General features: G+C 41.3%; 1 protein-coding gene and 1 long non-coding RNA gene across 3 annotated transcripts in view; one reads left to right on the forward strand and one right to left on the reverse strand.

Annotated features, from left to right (window-relative positions):
• The window catches only part of MACROD1 (mono-ADP ribosylhydrolase 1), a 490,176-nt gene that overhangs the window by 205,066 nt on the left and 258,024 nt on the right, over window positions 1-27,086 (forward strand). The gene's annotated exons all lie outside the window — the stretch shown is intronic.
• LOC140069004 (uncharacterized) lies at window positions 1,411-26,707 on the reverse strand. Its single transcript, XR_011848673.1, has 3 exons — window positions 25,887-26,707; window positions 20,102-20,211; window positions 1,411-1,733 (listed from the first exon to the last, which is right to left on the reverse strand). It is a non-coding gene; the product is annotated as an uncharacterized lncRNA (long non-coding RNA).

The raw sequence follows: 27,086 nt of genomic DNA on the forward strand, positions 1-27,086 counted from the left end.
TCCAGTGAGCGGCAGTTCTGTGGGCGGAAATGCCTTGTTGATGCCAGAGGTCAGAGGAGAATGGGCAGACTGGTTCGGGCTGATAGAAAGGCAACAGTGACTCAAATCGCCACCCGTTACAACCAAGGTAGGCAGAAGAGCATCTCTGAACGCACAGTACGTCTAACTTTGAGGCAGATGGGCTACAGCAGCAGAAGACCACACCGGGTGCCACTCCTTTCAGCTAAGAACAGGAAACTGAGGCTACAATTTGCACAAGCTCATCGAAATTGGTCTGATGAGTCTCGATTTCTGCTGCGACATTCGGATGGTAGGGTCAGAATTTAGCGTCAACAACATGAAAGCATGGATCCATCCTGCCTTGTATCAATGGTTCAGGCTGGTGGTGGTGGTGTCATGGTGGGGGGAATATTTTCTTGGCACTCTTTGGGTCCCCTGGTACCAATTGAGCATGGTTGCAACGCCATAGCCTACCTGAGTATTGTTGCTGACCATGTCCATCCCTTTATGACCACAATGTATCCAACATCTGAGGGCTAGTAAATATATGGCAATTTTCCAGGCTATCAGCGGCGCCAATCACTCAGAATAGTTCCTTTTCATAAATGAGTATCTTTATTCATAGGCTGAATAATACACGTTTCGAGGCGGGCCGGGCTCTTCCTCAGTTATATACAGCTCTTCCTCAGTTGCTGTATATAACTGAGGAAGAGCCCGGTCCGGGCTCGAAACGCGTATTATTCAGCCTATGAATAAAGATATTCATTTATGAAAAGGAACTATTCTGAGTGATTGGCGCCGCTGATAGCCTGGAAAATTGCCATATATTTACTACTCTGTTCTCCGACGAATTCTATTGCCGGAAAAACCCAGGACGGCTGCCGAGACCACTACAATACCTAAGCTACTATACGAGTTGTACCGCTTGTACAACCAGAAAAGGTGAGCAGATTACCAATCATAACTTTTTTTACCAAGCCAGAAACTGCTTTCACACATGTGGCGCTTGTATCGCTTTTCTTTCTTCTCTTTCTACATCTGATGGCTACTTTCAGCAGGATAATGCGCCATGTCATAAAGCTGGAATCATCTCAGACTGGTTTCTTGAACATGACAATGAGGTCACTGGACTCAAATGGCCTCCACAGTCACCAGATCTCAATCCAATAGAGCATTTTTGGGATGTGGTGGAACAGGAGATTCGCATCATGGATGTGCAGCCGACAAATCTGCGGCAACTGTGTGATGCCATCATGTCATTATGGACCAAAATCCAAGTGGGGCCATCTCTGCACAAAAATTATGCTGAAAAACTTGGCTTATACTCGAGTATATATGGTATTTTAAATTTTATAGGATGAATAACAGAGTAATGGTACAATATAGCTTTTGTAGGTAAAGATACTCCTGAATTGTTATTTCATGAATAATTCAAGCACTAACAAAATAGACATGTCTGGAGAGCCGACTAGTTCTCTATAACGCTAAGGCTACATAAAGGAGATGTCACTGAGAATTGGCAAATTCCCTTTTCTGCACAAAAGACGGGAAAAATGAATAGCAAGTTCCATATTCTTGAATAGCTGTAAAGTATTTTGTACATAAAAGAATAACAATAGACTTGGTTGGACTTGCGGAGAATCCTCTCGTGGGCCAAGGCTCTATGACAGTTTCTGGGTCCAAAAAGTCCAGCAGATGATAACCCATATGGAAGGGTCCTCGAAGCCAAGAATCTGCATTGATGCACGAATAACAACATATTAGTTCTTAATGATAATATTCATGTATTCGGATTTATTTACTTTAGTGAGCCGAAGTCTGACACTGACAATAGAACATATTATCAGACATTATGTTTCAGGCTGCGTTCATTGTTTCTCAATTGTGTTTTGAAATGCAATTCAAACGCAATGAGGAGGGAGCTCAGCCCGATCGAAAAATGCTTTTACACTGAAACGCTTGCAAATTGCTAATGAGGTGCTTATTTTACATGCATTTCAGTGGAATCACATATACAATCAGGCCAAGCTCCTCCCTCTTGTGTTTCAATTATGTTTAAAAATATGCGAACGTGGCCTTTAAAGGGTTATGAATATTGATGACTTGTCATTAGGTTCAAAAAGATTCCCAACCCACCAATTTTCAGCATTTCTTCACTTACCTACCACTTACGACAGTTTTCTCCCTTTACAGGAACACTATCAAACGGGGGCGTTTATCCGGTTTCTGAAAAGTTTTGTGAAAAGTCGTCAGGCTGGGAGGTTGAACTTACTGTAGCCTATGCGATTATATTGTCACAGCTTTTAGCGAGACTTATGCCATGCTAGACTTGCAACCAGAATTACTAAGAGTCAGGAACCTCCTAGTAATTCCAGTGTGTTGAGCGCCAGTCATAATAAATCCTCCCCCCTCCCCCCCCCGTAGTTTCAAATGTGAGCCGCAGATAAAATTCCACTTCTGTGATACGTCTTTAAATGCATCTCTGGTTCTGTAGACTACAGAATCACAATCCTGATGTGATTTGAAAGTTGCGATTCTTATCTTTTATATAACACCAGCAGCATGTTTCTAGGTGCTACCAAAATGAGTTTGTTTCAGAAATGAGTCCCCCTTCAGTGTCTAAAAATATGATTTTTTTCTAAAACTATATAAAATATTACATTTTACTCAGTTTTTACTTAATTTTTGGGAAAAAAATGCTACCTGGACATTGTAATTGCCTATTTCTAATTTCCAGCATCTGGATTATACTATTCGTTGTAGTGTGGGATTTTAGACACAATGGTCTTTCGCTCTGTCTCTACTGTCAGTATTATGTCAGCCCCCTATCTGTATCACCTTGGGGCAGTTTAGCATCTCTTACCCTTCCTGGCTGGGGCAGCAGCAGCTGAGATTCCAGCAGTGTTTCCAATTTGACTACCCCCCTACCTTCCTGAAACGCTATGCTTTCTGTCTCTCCCAATCCGCCTTCTCTGCATCTTAATGCGCCAATATCAGATCAGGGAGAGCAGACCTTGCCTAGAATAACAATAAAGATGATGGCGGCTCGGAGAGGAACATAGCAAATGTAATAGTGGAAGAAGATGTGTATTGAGAGAGTGGGGTGAAGTCTGAAGTGCTGGAAAATGCAGCGGTGTGGAGAGATAATTAACCCATTAGTAGGCCCAGGCACCTGCGTTCCCCTCTCTACATCGATTGTCTACATTTTCGGAGCCGTCCTAGACCGACTTGTTGACATTTCTATATTTACATAAGTAATCAGAGTCCCCGAGAAGTGAAGCGTCTTTGTACTCTCAGGACCACAGGTGACAGTCTGCCTGATAGGTGATGAAATTCAGATGATGTATTTATGATCATGTATCCGCCGAAACGCTACTACATTAATATTTGCAATTTTTGTTACCAAAGGTGTTTGGCTACCTCCTGTGTATTGCTGCATTTATACATTGGCCACACTCAGAATCACCTCATACATATTCCATAGCCTGACTACAATTTTTTTCTTTCTTTCCGTTTCCCAGGATTCTAAAGTTTTATTATTTATTTTTTTTCCTATGTTGGTTACATTGTTATTGATGTATTTTTCAACACTTTTTTCTTTTTTATACAAGTGTCTATTGACTTTTCACACTTGAAAACTCCTTCAAAGTCTCTGCTGCTTTATATTACTCCCGCATGTCTGGTGCCCTAGGATAGACTGGGCCGTTATAATACACAGAGTGTTGATATAGTCATCTGTCATAAGGGAAGACACCAATATTGTAAGATGCACATGATTGGACAGAGCAGAGTCACAAAGTGATTTTGGTAAATTATTCATGCCTTCCTATCCTAGAGGGAAATATAGAAGGAGAGATGGTTAGCTATATGATGGATAGGTTCATATGATTTGGAGCAGAAGTTTTGAGTAAAAAGCAGAGTTAATAATGTCAGGACTCCTGGGGAAGTCAATAAGAGTCCACATTAACCCACCCAGGGAGAACAATGTCAATCAATGCGTGTGGGCAGGGTAATCAGGACTCTCATTTTAAATATCTGTGTGTGGACTGGGTAATTAGGACTCCTACTCCCACTTTGTGGGCAGGGTAATCAGGATTCTCTCTGTCAAACACTGTGTGGGCAGGGTAATCAGTATTCTCGCTAGAAAATCTTTTGAGTGGGTGGAGTAATCAAGACTCTTACGGTCAACCACTTTTTTGTGGACTGGGTAATCAGGATTCTACCTGTCAATCATTGTGTGTGGGCAGGGTAATCGGGACCATCCTTGTCCATTACTGTGTATGGGAGGAGACATCAGGACCCTCCTATTCCATCAATGATTGACCATGAGAATAGTAATTTCTGCACCCACACACAGTGATGGACAAGGAGGGTCCTGAAGTCTCCTCCCACACACAGTGATGGACAAGGAGGGTTCTGAAGTCTCCTCCCACACACAGTGATTGACAGGGAGGGTCCTGATGTCTCCTCCCACACACAGTGATTCACATTGAAAATACTAATTACTCCGCCCACACAATCCACTGTGTGTGGGTGGGGTAATCAGGACCCTCCGTGTCCATCACTGTGTGTGGGAGGAGACATCAGGACCCTCCTTGTTTATCACTGTGTTTGGGCGGAGTAATTAGAATTTTCACTGTCAATCATTGTGTGTGGGCGGGGTAATCAGGACACTTACTGTTGGGGTTACCACGATTTGTTATTGTCTTTCCTAGGAGTCTTGTCAAGATTTAAGTTTTTTAAAATTCAGAAATCTCAATCCAAATCATATCAACCTATATACCTTATTTTTTTTTCTAACAAAGTTTACTACTACAAACAAATCCAAATTTGAATCCACCTCTCCTTAAATGACAGCTCTAGATTGGTCTTGGAAAATGAGTTAGAATATCTCATTGGCTTTGGATCAATTCTGATAAAGTGATAAGTGTTTATGCAGCTCTCAAATATATAATTACATGTTCATCAAAAAAACCAGATAATTGACTCATTAGGAAAAAAAAAAAGTATTTGGCGCCACCGTCTTAGGACATGAGAACATTAACCCTCATTTCACTGTGTAAATACATCTTTGATTTGTAGCACATTCATGGAGTAAAACATGATGCAGCTGGTTTTCAATTAAAGAAACAACAGGTTTCCACATCATTGCAGCATTTCCTGTAAATATACTGCTGGCCAACGCGTTTCAAGCGTCCTCGCCCTTACTCATGACCACAACCATGATATGAAGATTGCTTGTCTTTTTAATAAAAATTGGAAGAATAAAATAAAGTTGGAATGCTTTAAACTTCATCCTGGTGCTGGAAAAGAATCTTGTTCTATTCTGGATCTATTGTTACGAGCATCCGAAGTCCATGTGGTTTCCTGCATTTTGGTTACTGGTTGGGAATTATACATTTCTGATTTGTATTTGTAATCTCACATCATGTTTTTAGACTTCTTGTAGGTCATACTTGGTATTAAGGGGGCTGCCTTTTAAGGATGCATTGTTTTCCATTTAACACCTATGAAAACGTATTTGCATACTTCCCAGAATTGCCTAGTGGAGCATCTATGGCTTTAAGTCTCCACACACCGATAAGGCGTCCTTAATTGACAACCTCTCCATAAGGAGAACTTTTACTTCTGATTTGTATTTGAAGAGTCTTAGTGGGTTTCTAGAGTCAACAAATACTCTTGACCAGACTTTCTTTAGATCAATATCTTCAACGTGTATCCAGTCCCTTCATCTTCCCTCTTCTCTTCTCTCTTCCCCTGTCCAAGCTAAGCCAGAACTTATATAGAGTGAGTTAGGCGCCACACTCACCGTTTAGATAAATATGGGCCCCCAACTGTACCAACCACCACTATGGAATTAGTATATTAAAGCAAGGTGGGTAAAATATAACTTTTATTCAAAAATTCCTTACAAATTACTTAGTAAACCAAAATATAAACACAATGCTATCATCATATGAGCAAACACATAGGAAGTTCAGCCAGTATTATGTGATGCTCAAAAATTCAAATCAAATTCATAGAAAGGACAGCAAAAACGTTCCAAGATTGATTATCCTGAAACAATTGGAGAACTACCTATGCGTCATACGGCACCCAGATACAGATGAGGGATAGGCTTGATATACATAAATTGGTGATCAGATTTCATCACGCTGTATAAACAGCCGGACATGCGCAGACTATCCCTGCACACGCCAGCCGAGCATCCGGTATTCACTATGCCGGGTTGCATGTGGAATGGAGCCACTGCTTTATTCTAACTAGCTATACATCTTTTATTATTTTCAAAAAGGATTAGTTTAACCTGATCTGTATCCCCTGATGAATCTGCACCATAGCAGAGGAAACGCGTTGGGATTTTTGTTTGCTGGAGACTACCTAAGCCAGGGCAAGATATCCAGTAGGGATAGCTGTGGACCGTCCTTGTGAGGACGGGAGTTTGGGCACTTAAAGGGAAATTTAAAAGCTGAGGGTTATACAGAGTCTCTACATGAACTGCATGAGTCGATGACCTGAGATCTCCAGGAATGGTAAGATCACCTTATGCTTTTCCCATCCTTGTCATTGGCAGAAGGTAAGAGCATGCTACCTGCTATCTAACTGTATGTGCCCACATTGTGACTATGTCCACTCTGTGTCCATACCAGATATTTATATCAAGCATGGTATATAGTGATGAAATCTGATCACCAATTTATGTATATCAAGCCTATCCCTCATCTGTATCTGGGTGCCGTATGACGCATAGGTAGTTCTCCAATTGTTTCAGGATAATCAATCTTGGAACGTTTTTGCTGTCCTTTCTATGAATTTGATTTGAATTTTTGAGCATCACATAATACTGGCTGAACTTCCTATGTGTTTGCTCATATGATGATAGCATTGTGTTTATATTTTGGTTTACTAAGTAATTTTTAAGGAATTTTTGAATAAAAGTTATATTTTACCCACCTTGCTTTAATATACTAAGCCAGAACTTATAGGAAACTGTAGTGGGGTAAGTAGAAGACTCATCGGGTTACCCATATTGAACTTGCCCACACAGTTTCCATAAAGTTTCCCGTTCCACAAAGAGAGCTGTGACCCCCTAGGCAGCAGGACTTTGGTCTTCCTGTGACGTCCCGTGTCCTGCTGGCTTCCAGTCGGATGGAGGAGGCCATGACCTTTTAAGAAAGGGAATACTGGGACATCAGATTGCAGAACAACAACTTTTTTTGCACTGATGTTGGGTAGTAATTTTTTTTATGTAGGACTTCTCTCACCTCCAGGACCTTGATGATCTGGTCCCAGCTGTTCTCTGCTTCTGCCAAAAGGCTATAATTCATAGTAGTCAGAAAGTCATCAAGGCTGAGGACCACCGTGTGAGTGGTGCTCAAAAATATTCGGAGATCACACAGCTCATTTAGAATTAGATCTGAGCTCCAGCTCCATGGAGACTAAAAATGAATGGGACTGTTAAATCCTCGACAGTGAAGTCTTTGTGGCTCATACACATCCTTCCAATATTGACCAGATAGGTTTGTGACCATGGACAGTTATGATTGATAAGCGTAGACCCCTTTATGTCTTTGCTCACGTGTTGGCATAGAAATTTTTTATTGTCCCTTTAAATCATTTGTAGAACAGTTTTCTCTCTGCACAGTGGCCTCCAGCCCATCCTGCCTGAACAAAAATATCAGTTTGTTTTGCAGTAAATCTAAGCTTAGTGGTGTTTGATGAATCCACATTTGCAATGTAGATTTCCTGGCAGCGAGAACTAGCAATGCAGCCAATTTTTTGTCAAGTTTTCGGTAAAATGGTTTGCGATCTTCTGTCTCTGAACAGGGCCTGTTCCGGGAGCATAGGAATATGTTCCGTTAAGCCGGTCTTCTAGTAACGAAGAACTGTATCCCAAATTATGAGAGGGTACAACCACAGACAGGGTGATAAATCAGCGTTAAATATGGCTGATCTGTGATATTGGAAGATTACGCATTTCCTATATATTTTAGAGGAATTCAGGAAAATGAGGCAGAAGTGAAATGAAATAGCATCGACTTGAGTCCTGAGGGTCAGAGCCCTTCATAACTAAGTTATTATAATAAAAAATCCTTGTAACCTTTACCAGCCTGTGACTTTTCATTATGCATTGGCTTTGCGTTGCGTCCTTCCAGCTACGGGACAGATGTGATCTTCACGATGCAGATGTCATCTTCTACATCTCAGTAACGTTTTTCCATATATCTCTAAATATATCTCTCTATATGCGGAATAATATCCCGTGGCATCTGTATTATTACATATTTATGCCCTACATTCCCGAATTACATATCGCTGTCAAAATTAACAAATCTGATCATCTCTGTGGTTGGGTCCATTCTGTTCTAATTCACTCTATATAGATTTTTTTTTATAACGCTTGATACAGAGTAATGGACTCTCTTTTTTTTGCTACGTGTTTAGACTTTGTGAAAGCCTCTTGATGGATACAATTGTCATTGATATGGTGAGTTCAGCTCCAGTGCCCGTGGTGGTGAAATACAGAAAGCATGTTATATTTATCTGTAATGGTATTTTAACCTTTAAATTGCAAGACTATCTTACAAGTAATTCGGTTTTGTGGCCAGGAGATTTACTAGTGTGTGGACCGAAACATAAAGGCCCATCTTTTCTGTTACCTTTGGTGACGTGTTGCATGTCATTTTTAGATACATTTATTAATCAGCAGCCACAAATTTTAGGTGTTTTAATGATATCTTCATTATTTCTAATTTTTGACTACAATTCAGACATCGCCATTTTCTTCCTACCTTGAAGACAAATTTATGAAGCCACACTAGACCTAATTACAGTCTGTCAGAAGTTTAATGTTGGGAGAAGTTTGGTGTTGTACCAACAATATAACTTTTCAAGCAGATTGGTGAGGGTTCAAATGATGGTACCCTCACCGATCACGAGAACAGGACCCTTAGCAATGTAGAGAACAGGGATTCCATTTTTATGAATGGTTGGAGCGGCTGGTTAAGCATGTATACTGCCACTCCATTTTATAGTATGGGACTGCCATGGATAGCTGAGTGCTTTTGTGAATTTTTGAAACTATCATAAAATTTAGTTGAGCACACGAATATGCTTTATTAAGATATTCTGCCTAATTTGTAAAACAAAACAGGCTCCAGAGCTCCCTCCCATAGAGATCCCTATTCACCTCTGCATAATGTGTGTTTATAGAGCTGGCTATGAGCTTACGTCTTATCTCACTGTTTCTTTAAATAGCTGTGGGAAGGGAGAATTAATCCTTCAGCTTGCTAAAAATAATAATCATAGTATAGTATAGCCAGAGAAAGAGCAGTATAGGTTAACACTCACTGCTTAGAGCTGTGTAAACAAACAGAGATGAGAGAAAGTTCTGTCTTCAGTCTTGTAGACAGATATGCCTTGACAACAGAGAGGTAACTCTGTTACTAAGGGACACTGCAGCCTGCTTCTTTTCAAGCTTTGATGTTGTACAACATTCACAATACGTTCACTGTTAAGTCCTTCATTAATAGGTAAGTGGCTTGATTGTAGTCTCTTCTATTGAAATTTTTGTTCCAGCACTTTGAACAGAATTTGTCCAATCTTTAAAGCGGTTTTCCCACAAACAAGTTAGGCCCTATCCATGGGTTAGGGGTTAACTTGCTGATTGGTGGGAGTCTCAGTGATAGGATCATCACAGATCACGAGAACGAGGGTTCGACACTCGCTCCCCGAGATGACCGGAGCAGCCATTTGCTTTGGAGCTGATGGACATTGCCGAGCACCACGGATCACTGTTCAGACCCCCGTTCTCGTGATCCCATCACTGAGACCCCTACCAATCAGCAAGTTAGGCCCTGTGCTGTTTCTAAGGCCCAAATTGTTTAATGGGAAAACCCCTTTAACACCAAAGTAAATGAAACCTCACATTATCAAATAATATTCAGGTTGTAATAGTCACATTTACTTTTCTCAGCCTAATTTCCAAAGACTTAATGTAAGAGATTCTCTATAAATTGAGAACCTTATAACACAGTTGTGCAGCATGTCACAACCTCATCCAGTAACGTTCATCATATTAATGCTGCAGGCGCAGGTTTACGGACAAGTAGCTTCCTATAACTATGCTGAATGTAGAGAATACACAGGAAAATAATGAAGGGTGTGGATATTGTTTTAGCAAAACTTGCAAAATGTTCTTGTTTTTTCAATATCCAATACAAAGTTAATGACTTGAAAAGTTCTTTGAGCGTATCAGCTGCATTGCCATAACTCTTTTCTGTGCACTACATGGGGATATTATTAAGATCTAGGAAAGATTTACTCTGTAGTACTTTTGGTGTTGCTGGGTATCTTCAGAGACGTTTAAGCAGATGTTCATTTTGTTAGCATTGCTAGTCAGGCAGAGAAGGCATTAGGGAAATGTCTCTGGGTTATATGCAGTGTTATAGTAATTGGGGATGCAATCCTTAGACTATGGGGCTTATTTACTAAGGGTCCGCGGATTGCATTTCTATCAGGTTTTCTGACGTTTTCAGGGATCGCGTCTCTGCGACAGGTATTTAGCAAGCGCAATTTGGCTCTTTCATGCGACACAAATCAGGGGTGGGCCGTTGGATGTTCCACCGGATAAGGACAAACCGCGGGATTTAACTTACAAAATTGTGTCGCAAGACACGCACTTACATACACCGGAAGGAAGAAGGTGAACTTCGGGGGACCTGATCGGGGAAGCGACACATGCAGGATATCGGGCGCACGATCTTATTGAATCGCGGCACAGTGCATTGTCGTTTGACAGTGCACTTTCGGGAACTCCTCTGGACCGGGTAAGTACATGTTCCCCTATGTGTAGAAACTTTCACCTGTTTGCATCCGGGTGAAGGTATGAGGGGTAAGCGCTGTTCACCCCTACAATCTCCATTGGAGAGGAATGGGCCACCTGGCCCGACCACGGTGTGGTGAGACACAATAGGGAGCTTCATTAAGACTGGCTTAAAACTCCTTCCGCCGACGGTCCGCCGCCCATATACACTAAGAGGCTCCGGCTGCTTGGTGTTTAGGGGTGCTAACTCCACTAGTTCTGAACTCTAGACAAGATTGGATCTAGCAGAGTTTTCAAATATAGTCCTCACGCCCTGGCCCCCGCTTGGTCCGCCCCACTCCCTGCCATAGTGAAGTTCTGGACGGAGAAATTCCAAATCTGGCAAGGAGATTTATATGGTTTCTCTACCAGAAAAGTGGCAAAGAAGCCATAATGAATATTCCCCAGTGTTCTCACCACACTGTGCCCATGCAAAAGCTCACAGACAAAAGAGTGGCCTGTCCGCAGGTTCAGTCATCAGTATTTTTAGCATAGAAAACCTTTTTTTTCCAATAGCCTAAACTATTCTGATTAAAAATGCCTTTGTCAGCATTCTGAATTATTTCAATATTTTATATAAGTTTAGTTCACATTACCTGGCTCCCTGCCACCACAAAACAGAATCAAATAAGTGCAGTTTTTTTTTTCGGTGCTCTCCAAGGTTCTGATCCCATGCTATATAGTAAAATTTAGGCCTCATGAACAACCCTGTGCTAGCCTCCCAAATTCACGACTCTCATCCACTTCTATACTTGCACTGCACTGTGAGCATTCTGCAAATTGTAGAGCAAGTCATATTCAGCCATGGGGCTGAACTTGGCTGCAAACAGGGCCTGGTTGTAGCTTGTAATTCACACATTTTTGTGTGCATGAGGCCTAAATTCTACTATATAGCATGAATTCAGTACCTTGGAGAGCTCCAAATAAAGAGATGGGGTAATGGGACAAAAAGCTTAGTAATACTGCATTTGTTTGAATCTGTTATGTACAGGCAGGGAACTGGGTAATGTGAATTAAACTTTTATAAAGTATTGAAATAATTTAGAATGCTGACAAAGGCATTTTTAAAATCAGCATAGCATAGGCTACTGGAACCTGTAACTGGCTAAAAATTACATTCCTGGTGATGGCTTCGCTTTAGAGAATGATGATCTTAACCACTGTGCTGGCTAAGTGAGTAAGACCAGTGACTGTGAAGTGTTTATGCTAATGATTGTAGAGCCCCTGGCGAAAGTCCCAGATTGAGCCTCATTGACACATAACCCCAATTCCCATTGTATGGTATCAAATACAGGCGGTCCCCTACTTAAGAACACCTGACTTACAGACGACACCTTATTACAAATGGACCTCTGGTAATTGGTAATTTACTGTACTTTAGCCCTAGGCTGCAACAAACAGCTATAACAATTATCACAGGTGTCTGTAATGAAGATTTATTGTGCATCCTGGTTCTTATGACAAATCAACATTTTTAAAATCCAATTGTCAAAAAAATTTATCTGGAGTTATAATTATAAAATAAACAGTTCTGACTTACAAATTCAACTTAAGAACAAACCATCAGAAACCTATCCTGTATGTAACCCGGGGACTGTCTGTATTATAAGGACAGAAATTACAATAAATCATGGAACATGGAAATTAAAAAAAAAATATTTGTTTGCTTTGATGTCAAAATTTGATTTTGATTACAAAATGACATTTTCTAGAGTCAAATATAGAAGTTATAATAGAAACATAAAACTTTCTTTTTTCTTTTCTAACATACAGTATAAAGTCATTTCTGATGCTTATTCAAAGCTTTGGGTATTTGCACATATGTTCAGGGATCTGAGGACACCATACAGGGAATACTGGATGTGTTCCACCTATTGTGTGCCACCACTCTGTGGCCTCAGACTGGACATAGCAGCCAGTAGTGGATTATAATATTGGGTAGTATGGGCAGCTGCCCCTGGGCTCAAGGCTCCTAGGCAGCCCATAGGCACCTAAACCAACAAATCTTGAAACTGACCTGTAGAAATAGCAAAATGAAGATTCTCCAGCCATGAAATCCTCTTACATGTGTTCCTTAGCAGACAAGAGCCCTTTCAGAACCTTTGAGGTCCAGAACTGCAAGTCGACAGAAGGGACCAATCCTCCTTTCCCAAGTAGCTTGGTACTGTTACTAAATGTCGGAAGTACTTTGAACTAATTTTGACTTGTGGATGCCTACTTACCTTATATCCCAGGGCCAATGGCTTCCTTAATCTGCCTCTTATGGCAGTGGACCTGTTATCTAGACAGAAATTACCGTACTGCTATCAATATAATTTGCATAAATGCTGCATTACCAAAAGTGCTTGAATCCACCCATACAGTGGCTGTCCCCTCCATGTGTCTTATTGGTCAGTCATGGAGATGAGTGGACTTAACGTTCCTATTTGGCCATAAGACCCGGACATTGCCTGATTGGCAGCACTGGCGGTTATGATTAGCCAGTGGTGTCAGTTTTCCAGATTGGTGGTCTTTGGACCGATTTGCAGTGCGGCTATTGTGATTCCTATGAAGAGGGAGGGATGAGGAACACTCATCCCTCTCTATTTCCCACCAGACATGTGCTACACCCAGGTTACGACCCGGTGAAGCAGAGGGTCGTGTGCATGAAGCCTTAGTCCACCACATATGATATGGGTTCTTTACAAAATATTGGGGGAGAATCATTAAGACTGTCCAGCAGTGAATATGGGCGCAAACACTGCCAGTTCCGATCTTTAGAACAAATAAGAACTGGCGGAGATTGTTGCTATGGTATCCACCGTTTTTATGGTGAAGACTATACTAAATATGACGGGTCAGTGATTCACACAAAGGGCTACCCTCCGCTCCGCCCTCTCCCCACCCGTTCTTCGCCCCAACACGCCCTTAGTGCCGCGCGGATTGGAGAAACCTCAAAACTGTCGGAGACAAAGAGATTCATATGGTTTCTCTGCCATAAAACAGAGAAGCCATAATTAATCCCTACCTTTAACTCTTGAACAATCTGATTGAAGTATTTAGAGATTGTCGAAAATTAAGCCCAATTCACTTGGGTGACCTCAGTGCTCTTGTTTAGGGCATTGGACATGCAGCTGCGTTACTGCTACCTTCGAATATGGAACTTTGGTGAACCCAATTTTCATTATCACTGGACGTTGCAATCTTACACCAGTTCCGCCTTTAGGATAGCAAAAAAATGTAAACATATGAAAAATATCTGGTTTTATGTCATAAGACGTATTGAAACCAAACCATTTATTCCACATGATGCCATAATGCGACACCAATAACGCCAGTACCTGTCAATTTCCCGGACAAAATGGAACAGCGTGTTATCACAGAATTTGTAACACAATCTGCAGTGAGGAAACCGATACAGATGTGAACTGCGCCTGATAACAGATTTATGTCTGCGAGATATAGCAATCTCTGATTACTAGATATCATACAGGAGTTTTCCATTAACCCAGAAGGCAGGAAATCCAGAAAGAGCAACACGTCGGGGAAGGACAGATCCCAAACTCCTTGGAAGATCAGGACAGATGTCCCCTTGAGGGTGGCAGAGAGATGAGATTGTAAAAAGGCATCTCGAGAGATGCCACATCAAGTTAAATCATCGGAGCGAGGCCGGGCCTTTCATTCTGAAGGCTGAGTTCAGCATAACCAAGAGATTTGTCCCCAGGGCTCATCAGATATGACAGGACTGAGACTAAAGTATCTCCGGAGAACAAGGGACAGAGGAGCAATAAGGAAAGATGACGACACGCAGTGTAAAATCAGAGAAAATATTGTAATTGTATTTGGCAAAGTGCTGTGTGATGATTTTGCTCTATATTAGCAGTACAAAGATCTATGATAATAATCTCAATATCTCTGGCTGACTAAGCGTTTACTCACTTCATTCACTTCTAATTCATGTGTTACATGTGATGAGGAGTAGCCTTTTTTTGTTTATTCATATTCAAGGGGTTGAACACTTATAGAAAACTTTAATGGACTAAGGCTATGGGGGACGTACTACGGCACGGCGGGCATACATCGTGTGAATGTAACCTAAGGGCTTATTCACATGGCCGTCTGCGGGGACGTACATGCGGCCGATGTATGTCCCCATAGACGGCAATAGTGGCACGGCGCAGATACAGTGCCACACATGTGTGGCACCGATCCGGGCCACACACCGCAAAAAGATAGAGCAAGCTCTATCTTTCGGCGTGTGTGCAGCCCTGCGCCGCTAATCTCTATGGAGGGAGGAGGGGTCACCTCCTCCTCCTCTCCAGCACACGGCGGTATTCCCGCACCGGCATCCACTGTCTTCATGGCTATCTGCATGGGGCATGTAAAAATAGGATGTATATGTATATATAGCCATATGGAGGTGTTATAGGGGTATTCCAGGAATAAGCATAATTCATATACAAATGGATCCTTGAAATATAAGCTAATATGTAATTTGTTGTTACTTAAAATGTTGCTCCTCTTAGCAGAAAAATGTGGTCATACTATATGATGAAGAATTAAAATGTTACTGGCCCTTTAATCAGTCCTGTGACTTTGTTCCTGTGATGCAGACACGGGACAGAAGATGGCCACTGGTCCCATGTCCACATCACATGTCCTCCACCTGCCTGAGCAGGCAGGTCATGTGATCACCACTATATTTGGCTGTAGTTAGTTGGTTGCAGAGCAACCGGTATGACCAGTGTTGTGGTGAGACCTCATCTGAGTTCGGCAAAGTCAGTTAAATTATCACTGGGAGCAGAGCATGAGAGGGAAGAGGAGTTACTGATAACAGAAGGATCATGGTATTTGTAGTTTTCAGTGGCGGCCATCTTGCTTATAACTCTGCCTACTTTAGAAAGCCCATAAGATTTTGTGAGTCAAAATCAAACCATTTTGTGACTATTGACATTGAGTTTTGTTATATTCATTTATTTATAGCATTATGGGTTTTAGTAACAGACGATCATATTCCCGGAATACCTTTTTAATATAGCTTTCAGGGGTTGTCCGTGATATAGAAAAAGCATCTTGTTTCAGCATGACTCATATTCTGTATTTCAGTAATTTTCCATCTCAGTTTCTAAGTTTCCCCTGAGCTGGGAAACCGAGCTTGACTATTTGAGGAATCCTATAGCCAGCTTTTGGAGAAAACAGGAGATTCTCCTACACCCATCATATAGATCATCATAGAGAGGTACTGAGTGGTATTGATATGCAAAAAAGAATTTTCCTGTTTCACTATGAATCTATCATTTTGTCCCTTTCTGCTCCACTCTCCAGATTTCTATGGGGACATGTAACTTTATACCTCAGTCAGTTGACAGTCCGTCTTGAGAGACCAAGATGGATTGAGCAAAGATTAAGCAGTGTTTAGGACAAAACAGAAAATCAGCCTACCAAGTGCAGAGAAGTATTGTTTGATAATGTTTATTAGAATGTGTTTTTTATATTTTCATGTACTTTTGGAAATGTTAGTGACTAGAGATAACATAGTGTGCTGGTTTAGCCCTGCTGGCCCGGAGATATTGCCAGATTTGGGACCGAACATCCAATCTGGCAAATTGACACCCCCCTGGCTAATCATAACTATGGCTTGTTGGCAATTTTCCATGTCACATGGCCGAACACGAACGTCTGGTCCACTCATCTCTATTACTGACTAATAATCACATGGAGGGGACAGCCACTGTATGGGTGGATTCAAGCATTTTTGATAATACACCATGGATGCAAATTGACAGCAGTACTTTCTGTCTAGAAGACAGGCCCACTGCCTGATTAAGGCAGCCATGGGGTGTGGAAAGGGGGCCTCCAAATAATTTGTTTAAGGTATCTACTTCCTACATTTAGTACCAGTACTACGCTACTTGAGAAAGGAGGATTGGGCCCTTCTGTCGACTTACAGTTCTGCATTTTGAGGACCCTTCAAAGGTCTCTGCTGAGAAACACATGTAAGACAATTTCATGGCTGGAGAATCTTTCTTTTGTTATTTCTACAGGTCAGTATCAAGCTTTGTTGGTTTAGATGCCTATGGGCTGCCTAGGAGCCTTGGGCCCAGGGGCTGCTGCCCATACAGCCCAATATTATAATCCGCTACTGGCTGCTATGTCCAGTCTGAGGCCACAGAGTGGTGGCACACAATAGGTGGAACACATCCAGTATTCCCTGTATGGTGTCCTCAGATCCCTGAACATATGTGCAAATACCCAAAGCTTTGAATAAGTATCGGAATCATCATAACTTTATATTGGAAAAAGTTTTCTGTTTCTATTATAACTTCTATATTTAACTCTAGAATATGTAATTTTGTAATGGACATCAAAGCAAAAAAACAATATTTGTTCTGATTCATTGTAATTTCTGTCCTTATAATGAATATTCGATATAATAAGCTTACAATGGGAATTGGGGTTATGTGTCTATGAGGCTCAATCTGGGACTTTCGCCAGGGGCTCTACAATCATTAGCATAAACACTTCACAGTCATTGGTCTTACTCACTGAGCCAGCACAGTGGCTAAGATCATCATTCTTTACTATGGAGATGAAACATCTTCTGGGGTAGAATATCCATATCCGAGTGTTGGAAGGGAAATGTAGATATGTTCTGCATGGACGAATGTTTTACTTAAAGAGACTTCAGTTCAGGCTGGGGTCAGGTGAGCGCAGCGCTGTGGTAGACATCACTTCATTCATCTATTTTGAGGTCATTTTCATAAGATGGATTTTTTAATTTTCCGATTTTTCAGCACATTTACACATTGTGTGATGAATAGAGATGTCTATAATTTTATTTTTCAGTAAAGGATAATGCTAAAACACAGGTCCAAAGCCTTCTAAACTGAAAGGAGTAATAATGTCTACACTAAAACCTTAATACATGAGCTGAGTATGAAGAATACATTTTCACTGTCATCCTGACTTTCTGTTGTGGCTTTTACCGAATAAAAATGATAATAATTACACCTCCACTTCACTATCATCAAAGATTTTCACATGTCTTTATAACAGAAGCTCTAATGGGCTCTGCTACAGTGTATCACGCTGACTGTATGGACACCGGACTAGCTGTGACATATACTATAAATATACACTCACCGGCCACTTTATTTGGTACACCATGCTAGTAACGGGTTGGACCCCCTTTTGCCTTCAGAACTGCCTCAATTCTTCGTGGCATAGATTCAACAAGGTGCTGGAAGCATTCCTCAGAGATTTTGGTCCATATTGACATGATGGCATCACACAGTTGCCGCAGATTTGTCGGCTGCACATCCATAATGCGAATCTCCCGTTCCACCACATCCCAAAGATGCTCTATTGGATTGAGATCTGGTGACTGTGGAGGCCATTTGAGTACAGTGACCTCATTGTCATGTTCAAGAAACCAGTCTGAGATGATTCCAGCTTTATGACATGGCGCATTATCCTGCTGAAAGTAGCCATCAGATGTTGGGTACATTGTGCTCATAAAGGGATGGACATGGTCAGCAACAATACTCAGGTAGGCTGTGGCGTTGCAACGATGCTCAATTGGTACCAAGGGGCCCAAAGAGTGCCAAGAAAATATTCCCCACACCATGACACCACCACCACCAGCCTGAACCGTTGATACAAGGCAGGATGGATCCATGCTTTCATGTTGTTGACGCCAAATTCTGACCCTACCATCCGAATGTCGCAGCAGAAATCGAGACTCATTAGACCAGGCAATGTTTTCCCAATCTTCTACTGTCCAATTTCACTGAGCTTGTGCAAATTGTAGCCTCAGTTTCCTGTTCTTAGCTGAAAGGAGTTGCACCCAGTGTGGTCTTCTGCTGCTGTAGCCCATCTGCCTCAAAGCTCGACGTATGGTGCGTTCAGAGATGCTCTTCTGCCTACCTTGGTTGTAACGGGTGGTGATTTGAGTCACTGTTGCCTTTCTATCAGCTCGAACCAGTCTGCCCATCCTCCTCTGACCTCTGGCATCAACAAGGCATTTCCGCCCACAGAACTGCCGCTCACTGGATGCTTTTTCTTTTTCGGACCATTCTCTGTAAACCCTAGAGATGGTTGTGCGTGAAAATCCCAGTAGATCAGCTGTTTCTGAAATACTCAGACCAGCTCTTCTGGCACCAACAACCATGCCACGTTCAAAGGCCTCAAATCACCTTTCTTCCCCATACTGATGCTCGGTTTGAACTGCAGGAGATTGTCTTGACCATGTCTACATGCCTAAATGCAGAGTTTCCGCCATGTGATTGGCTGATTCGAAATTAAGTGTTAACGAGCAGTTGGACAGATGTACCTAATAAAGTGGCCGGTGAGTGTATATGTACAGGCGGTCCCCTACTTAAGAACACCCGACTTACAGACGACCCCTAGTTACAAACGGACCTCTGGATGTTGGTAATTTACTGTACTTTAGCCTTAGGCTACAATAAACAGCTTTAACAGTTATAAAAGGCGTCTGCAATTAAAGGGGTATTCTCGTCTGGGCACTCACATTCAGTTTCATCAATCTGCCATATATAAGCATTTCTTCAATTGGATGTTATTAAAAAAAAATGTTCCTGTGTGAAGATAATTTCTCATAAATGTAGTCATATGGTCCCTTAGAAACAAGACTGTGTCCTTGGATACGGCCACCTCTGCTGGAGGGATTACACAAGAAAACAAAAAGTTTCTGAATATTAAATGTCAGAGGGGTTACTACAGGTTCCACAGCCGTCCTGTGGTAATGATCGCTGAATCCAGGAGGTTGGGCAGGACTCAATACCACATGTCTGGCAACCGCTGCCAAAATGTGAGGTGGTCGTATCTGAGGAAACCATCTCGTATCTAAGGGTCAACATGGCGACATTTATGAGAAATTGTCTTCAAACAGGGACATTTTTTTTAATACCATCCAATTGAAGAAATGTTTACATATGGCAAATGAATTTAATTAAATGTGAATGGCCAAATGGGAATACCCATTGAAGCTTTATTGCTTATCCTGCTTCTAATGACACCCAACAATTTTTAAATCCAATTGACACATAGACCAAAAAAAATTTTGTCTGGAGCTACAATTATAAAATATACAGTTCCAGCTTACATACAAACTTAAGAACAAACCTACAGAACCTATCTTGTATGTAACCTGGGGACCCCCTGTGTATCTCGTGTATATGTACATATTCACACTCGCATTGTTAATTTTCATCAGTCTCCATGAGAAATCTCACAAACCTAATAGATAGTTTGTCAGCAGAGAAAAACTGTGCTGCCTCCGTCATATTGTATCCATATCGTAAAAGATTATGATTGATCATATTATATTTCTCATATTTTTCTCGGATCTGCAAAAAAAAAAATATACAAGTTATGATTGCAATCTTCCATCGTTGCTATGACAGCAGTAATAGTGGCTCCCTTTGTGTGTGTGTTTTTTTTTATCCCTTACTGTTCATTAAATAAGGTTTTTTTTTTTATGGCCATCGCTACTTCTGAATTAATTGAAGATGTGAGTGAGTGTGTAGATGCAACCTCATATCAGGGACCTCAAACCGAGAGCTTCTAGCTTTAATGGGCTTTAATTTTTTGCAAAAAAATGTGTAATATACCATATTTTATCAGCGGAAAATCCTTCTTTCTCTTCTTATATGGATCTTTTCCTGCACCCCCTGCCCTTTACTCTGAGGTCTGTTCTGAATTGTGTTTTGTTTGTGAGATGTACAGAAGATCATTGAGTTGTAAACCACTAAGGGGTAAGAGAAGGGACTGCCCTATAATTTATCCGTTCATGTTATTGTCTGTATTGATAATAGCATTAAAAATGGTTCTAATAATTTGCTTGTTATTCCGTATACACAGGATACTAGATAACAATCTGATCAATGTGGATCTGCCTGCTTGGACCTGTAGCGATCATGAGAATGAACTCCCAGTAATCAGTAGAATGGGGGTCCCGTTCCTACTAATTGATGGAGTAACGGGTATAGCGGTGGCTGAGTGGGAAGCACTTCTGCTTTGCAGAGCTGGGTTCGAGTCCCACACAGGTCAACATTTGCAAAGAGTTTTGTATGTTCTCTCCGTGTTTGCATGGGTTTCCTCCGGTTTCCTCCCACACTCCAAAACATAAAGGTAGGATGTTTAGATTGTAAGCACCATTGGGGAAAGGGACCAATGTGACATGCTTTGTGCAGCTCTGCGTAATCTGTGTGCGCTATATAAATAAAAAATTATTATTAAAGAATTATTATTATAGTGTGTGTCCTGCCACTTCTTTCAGTAGTATGCGATTGTTGGGAATTGCTGAGCACAGCACTTCATTCACAGTCTATGAGTGTGCTGGTGATAGACTGGTGACACTTGACCTGCCATTTTACACATTTGGAGAATGGGACAAACCTTCTCCAGATTGCTGGGAATCAGTTCTAGTTATTTTGTGGGTCCCAGCAGTCCAACCCTCGCTGATCAGATTGTTACCGCCTCTCTCTTGGATAGGGAGTAACATGGAAAGGGTACAACCCTAGGAATATTAATCCCCAGGCTACGGTACAGTATAATACTGCGGGCACCCGGGTGCAATGTAACTGGCACAACCTTTACCATGCTAAGCCACACTTTTATGGAGTTTAGCGTTCTTACTTGTCCGTATTAATAGTATTTCGCTGAGCAGACAAGGGGTTAATCATAATGCATGGCAATGCAAACACACGTTGAGGTGCTTGATATAAAAATTAATGACTGTTCTGTGCATTGTGTCATGACGCTCAAAATGCCAAATACATTTCACGACTACACAGCTGAGGCGAATTATTAATTAGAAACCCGTCCAACGATGCCTCCTCACATGCCATTTTGATGCCGTTTCTAAAGCCAGTGCCAGGGGAGGATCAAAAGGGGGTCTAGGTAGGAAGAATTCAACTTCTCTTTTAAAAAAAAAAAAAAGATTTGGACACCTAATAAAATATTCTTTAAAAAAACTATTTTGTTCACGAGAAAGTATGAACAATAATGCCTTCCTGTGATTACTGCCACCTACTTGTACATTAACATCATTGTCAGGTAGTCTGAGACACTTCATGAGTGCTGGTCCATCCAACAGCAGGGGGCAGTGTCTTAGTCTACCGAAGCATGGTGTACATAGAGTAACCTCAGAAGCCATTCAAGAGGGGATTGGGAATTTTAGCAGCTCTATTACCCGATCATGAAGCAAAACAGTAGTTTTAGGGGAGAATTTTTTTTTTTTTAGAAAATAACTGTGGGTGACATTTGTTACGGCTTTAAACTAGAGTAGAAACCCTGAAATTATTGCAAACCTCCAGCAATTTTAATTATTTCCTTCCTGACGCCATCTCCACACTAAGGGGGCGTTAAAGGGGGGGGCTGCAATTTGCAAATTTTCATTAGTTACATTTTAAATTCTGCAAATATCTCTACCCCAGGTAGAACCTTGCATAGAAATAAACGCTGTGCAGAACCAGAAACACCAGATACATGAAGAGCATGAGCGCTGGCATATCATAAACCATCCCCTATTTGAGGACTAGAGGAGGTTTATACCAATTTCCAAAATAGCTGGACAAACATAGTTTCCAACTGACCCGAATCAAATCTTTCAAAAGATCTGTTGAAACTTCAGTAAGGCGAGCCTTGCACCATGCACTTCTCTGGTTATGTGTATAGGATCAGGTCTAGTGTCCTGGATAGTTTACTTTCATGTAGGCGGTGCTGGTCAGGGGAAATCTGGTTCCTCCCATCTGACAGTAGAGAGTCTATTCAGAATGCTGAGTGTCAAAACTAAAGGCAATGATTCTACGGGAACGGTGGGGACTACAGCAAACATATTGATTAAAGGATCCAAAGATTTGGAGTTGGTGGAAGCAGTAAGGTACTCTGTAAGAACTCTTTCTTATGACAAAACTCTTAAATTCATAACATGCAATGAGAAAAAGACCTATATAGCATATCATTGTAACACAATATTACCTTAAAAAGCTTATCATCTTATGCAGGGTTGGCTTCAGGTTTCAGTAGGCCCTTGGGCGACAGAGCCTCAGTGGGCCCCTTTGCAGTGAACTCACATTAAAAATTCAGAAACTAAAACAGACTCTATTACCTAAAATATTCCCTAGTTTATCATATCAAACAGCCCCCTCATTGTTATTTTATATACAGCCCCACTCACCCCCTATGGACTTATTAGATACAGCCCCCTCATTTCTATGGATTCCTTATGCATAGCCTTATGTGTGCCCCCCCCAGGAACCCTGGGCCCCAACACTTGCCCGGGTATGACCAGTGCTGGCGCCAGCCCTGATCTTATGACACTTATCTTGAGATGTCCATCCAAGAGGAACACAGAAACGGGGTTGGTGAAGACAACACATGGGGGCTCCAATGTACAATCTAGACATATTAGTAAAAAGTAAAACACAGATGACGCGTTCCAGGAGCGAAACATTCTCCTTCCTCAGGTCCAATTTTAAGAACAGTAGAAGAAGTGTTGCGGCGTGCCCGTGTGAACCCTAGAGTCAGAATAAGGTCAGGCACGTCTGTATTGTGAAAATTCTACAGGGAACTGGTGGAATCTCTTATTTTGGTATGCATGGACATGAATATGTAGATAATGCATAGATACTACACACAGGAATAAAATACTGCGTGTCAAGACAAAAATTGATATTTAATTCCAACAGAGGTATAACATTTTCCTTGATGAACAATTATAAATGAAATCCATTCTCTTCCATAGTACAAAGCGGAAGGTGCCATCATCTGTATGAGCCGCAGCGCATTTATTGGAACATTGTGATGACTTATTTGTATTTAAATGAATACTATTTCACCATCTTCTCAAAATGAAAGTGTTAAAAACATTGGGGCTTTGCATATTGCGCCGCCTGTACGATCCATTACCGGAGAATCATGTATGCCGAACGCATTATGATTCTAATGGCGAGCAAGAGAGAAAGAGGATGGAGACAGTAAATGAGCCACGCGGGAGCCCTTACCTGACCCGTGTGTGAAATGGAATAAAAATTACCAAGCTCTAAGGTTCCTGGGTGAGAGAGGGAACAGTTAGGGAAATGTGTTTGGTTAAACCAAGCTCCAGGTAATGTCTATAGAACTGCATCCGATTCTGCAATAATCAAGAGAGAAATGGCATATGATAAACAGCAGCCCTGGAAAAATAGGGCAATCTCCCTAGGATTAGGCTTTCCGGGTAAGATGATACTGACGGACAATTTTCGACTCGGAGAACATATAGATCTCTCCTCTTCTACGTGCTCAATGCTACACAGGCCCCTTCTAAATAACAATCACTGGACGTTTCTATTCCTCGGATTTTCTTCTTTTACCAGGGGTTTTGATGTGATCCTGAGTGGTTTCCTATTGACTAAAGCATCACATTAAGCCACAGGATGAATTGAAAACTATTGGTTGCCAACAGCTGCCAAATAACCTGACCAAAAGGGATGAATGTGCATCATATCTATGCGGCTGTACAACCGCGCTGATGTAAGAAGCATTAGCTCTGTAGATATAAGGGAGCAAAGGCTGAAAGTATTTTGCAGGGCATCTTGATTGCAAATGAGAAGCCGCTATCGTTGTGATCTTCCTGTATATCGCCACATGCGCAGAAGCATCTTAAAGGATTTTATTCCTATTTTCCATCAGCCCCAGTGATGTAGAGACTGTTATCCTCAGCAGTGTTTACTAGTGCACTGCAAGCTCAGATTATATACATTAAAAAAAAATCTAATTTTTTCTGATTTACATATTAGAGTCTTGTAGAAATCTTTACCAGTCTAAGAGCATATCCTAAAGGCAACCTATCATCGGGTTTTCACCATTAAACCTAATGGCAGGTTCTCACAGAAGTCTTCATACAGTGCCCCATCCTTTTCTTTGTATCAAAATCCATAGCTCAGATCTAGCTGAAATCACTTTTAAAGTAGATCTCTCACCAAAATTTTACCCCTCACACCAGTAATACATGCGGCTAAAGAGTTAAAAGTCCTCCCCATATCAACTTAAATTATCTGCTACTGAGGCAGAGTTGGGGTAAGGTTTATTTTGTTGGTTTGTGATGACAGGTTCCCTTTAAGGAGACTCAACAAGTCACAAGGGACAGCTTTCTTGTCCCCTTTTCCCTCAGGAAAAAGAGCTATGTATCTGTAGGCTCAACTCCCTCACTTCCCCCTTCCCTCGGGAATAAGGGAGTTGAGAGAGATGTTGGATGTGTGTGGCTTCTTGAAGAGAAATTAGCTCCCTAATCCCCCCCCCCTTCAGGATTTCTCTTCAAAAAATTCAACTGATCGTATATGTTTTCGTAATGGAGAAGAAAATCAGCCAATACCAGACTCCTGTTGTGGTAGATAATCTTTTCGGAAAACAAATGATCTCAAAAGTTGAAATTCCGTCACTTCTAATTCTTCTTTAAGTTAAGTTTTAGAGTGAAAAATGGGTTTAGTGGTATCGATTTATTGATACTTTTGGGAAAATTTATCTTCGAACAAGAACACAACATGTCAGCCTTGGGGCATCCTACATAAAAAGCACACCCGTTTCAAGCCCGGACAAATTTCACTAGATAAATGAAAATTCACGACCAAATGACAGTTGTCATTTATGAATTTCATAAAATATTTATTTAGTCGATGTCCAGGTTTTCCAAAGTTATAATATGTTAATTGACTCTGCAACCTTATTAGAATGAACAGAATTTAGCACCGTGCTGAAGCAGAGGAGCGCTCACCCCTCCCCTCTCCATAGAGCATGCTCTATCTTTTACCGTGCATGGAACGGGTGTGTGGTCACCGTACCACCACCAGGCCCCATAGCCTTCTATACACCTCCCCACATGTTCAGTGTTGAAGGGGCCTTAATCAGATAAATATCTGATGTTAAGAAGTCAAGATAACCCCAACAGTGAGTTTCTTATGTTTTTGTAAAGTTATAGAAGATTTAAGGCATAGATAGAAAGCGCTTTATATATCAGCCGGTTCACTATCCCTCAACAGACCTTGCTTTCCGTTCTTCCAGCCAGCATTAGCCCCTTTGATATTGCTTAGAGAAACCTATAAAAGATAGAACATAGCTAATGTTAGAAATGATAGAAAAAGTTTAAAGTTTCAGTGAAAAATCTTGACCAGAGGACAGCAGTGATCAGATCACAGAGACTACGAGATCATACAATGGACAAATGAACCTTCAACATCGCATCCATCTGAAGCTGGCACTAGGCCAACCTTAGGTTCACCAGTAGCCCCTGTGAAATCTTTGTTTGGTGCCCTGCAATCATTATAGGGAAGACTTGGACATACTATTCCTTAAAGTAAAACCATAAATTTTGTGTGCGTTAGCAGGACTGTGGAAAATAAGGATTTTATTCCAGGATTGTAGCTGAGCTTGGTTCGCTCTGATGCACTTCTGTGATGTGAGATCTCTTAATTGGACTGATTAAAGTACCTTCCCTCTGCTCTGAGTAACCGCTGTAGTATTGAAGCAGTATCCCACAGTTTCATAGATTCCCTTTAAAAATATGCCCTCCCCTTGTGTACCCTTCAAAAAATATTGTGGGAGTGATGATGAAAACATGTCCTTCAAGTTTCTTGTAATCATATGTACTATTAGTTTATGAAAAGTGTCTGACCATTTAAAGACAAGAATGCAACTGAATATAAGTAAGGACGGCCAGCTCCGAGGCATAGAAGACCATATGATATTGTGTTGTCTACTTAGAAAAAACATTCTTCTGGAAAGAAGGCAAGTTGAGGGAGAAAGTGTGAAGCTCTGGGTAATGCCCTCAAGGAAAAATACCTAAGTCCTGGTAAATATGTAGGTGTTTACAGTGACACAGGCCATCCGCCAAAACATCATATTAAACCATGTATCTCCTAATGGCATACGCCTCGTAGTGTAATGCCTCTTACTACACCAAGGTTCAAGCAATATTAGGATCGGAGAGTTGACTGAACCTTGGGGTTAATGCCAATCATACAAAGGGGCACCATTTAAACCATTCAAGTGGTGCCCAAATACAGGTAAAAAAAATTCAAGCTCTACTCTAGTTCAGATGAAGATTTGTAAGGATTTGTTAAAATTTTGGTTGTGAGCTGGCTGCACAAACGGCGGCCGGTTCACATCTCCCGTAGACTTGTACTGTGCGTAGTCACCGCATGGTGAGGCATAGTGGATGCACTGTGTTTTACAGCACCGTGAC

This window comes from Engystomops pustulosus, chromosome 7 (assembly GCF_040894005.1).
Source record: "Engystomops pustulosus chromosome 7, aEngPut4.maternal, whole genome shotgun sequence".
In the NCBI taxonomy this organism is placed as follows: domain Eukaryota; kingdom Metazoa; phylum Chordata; class Amphibia; order Anura; family Leptodactylidae; genus Engystomops; species Engystomops pustulosus.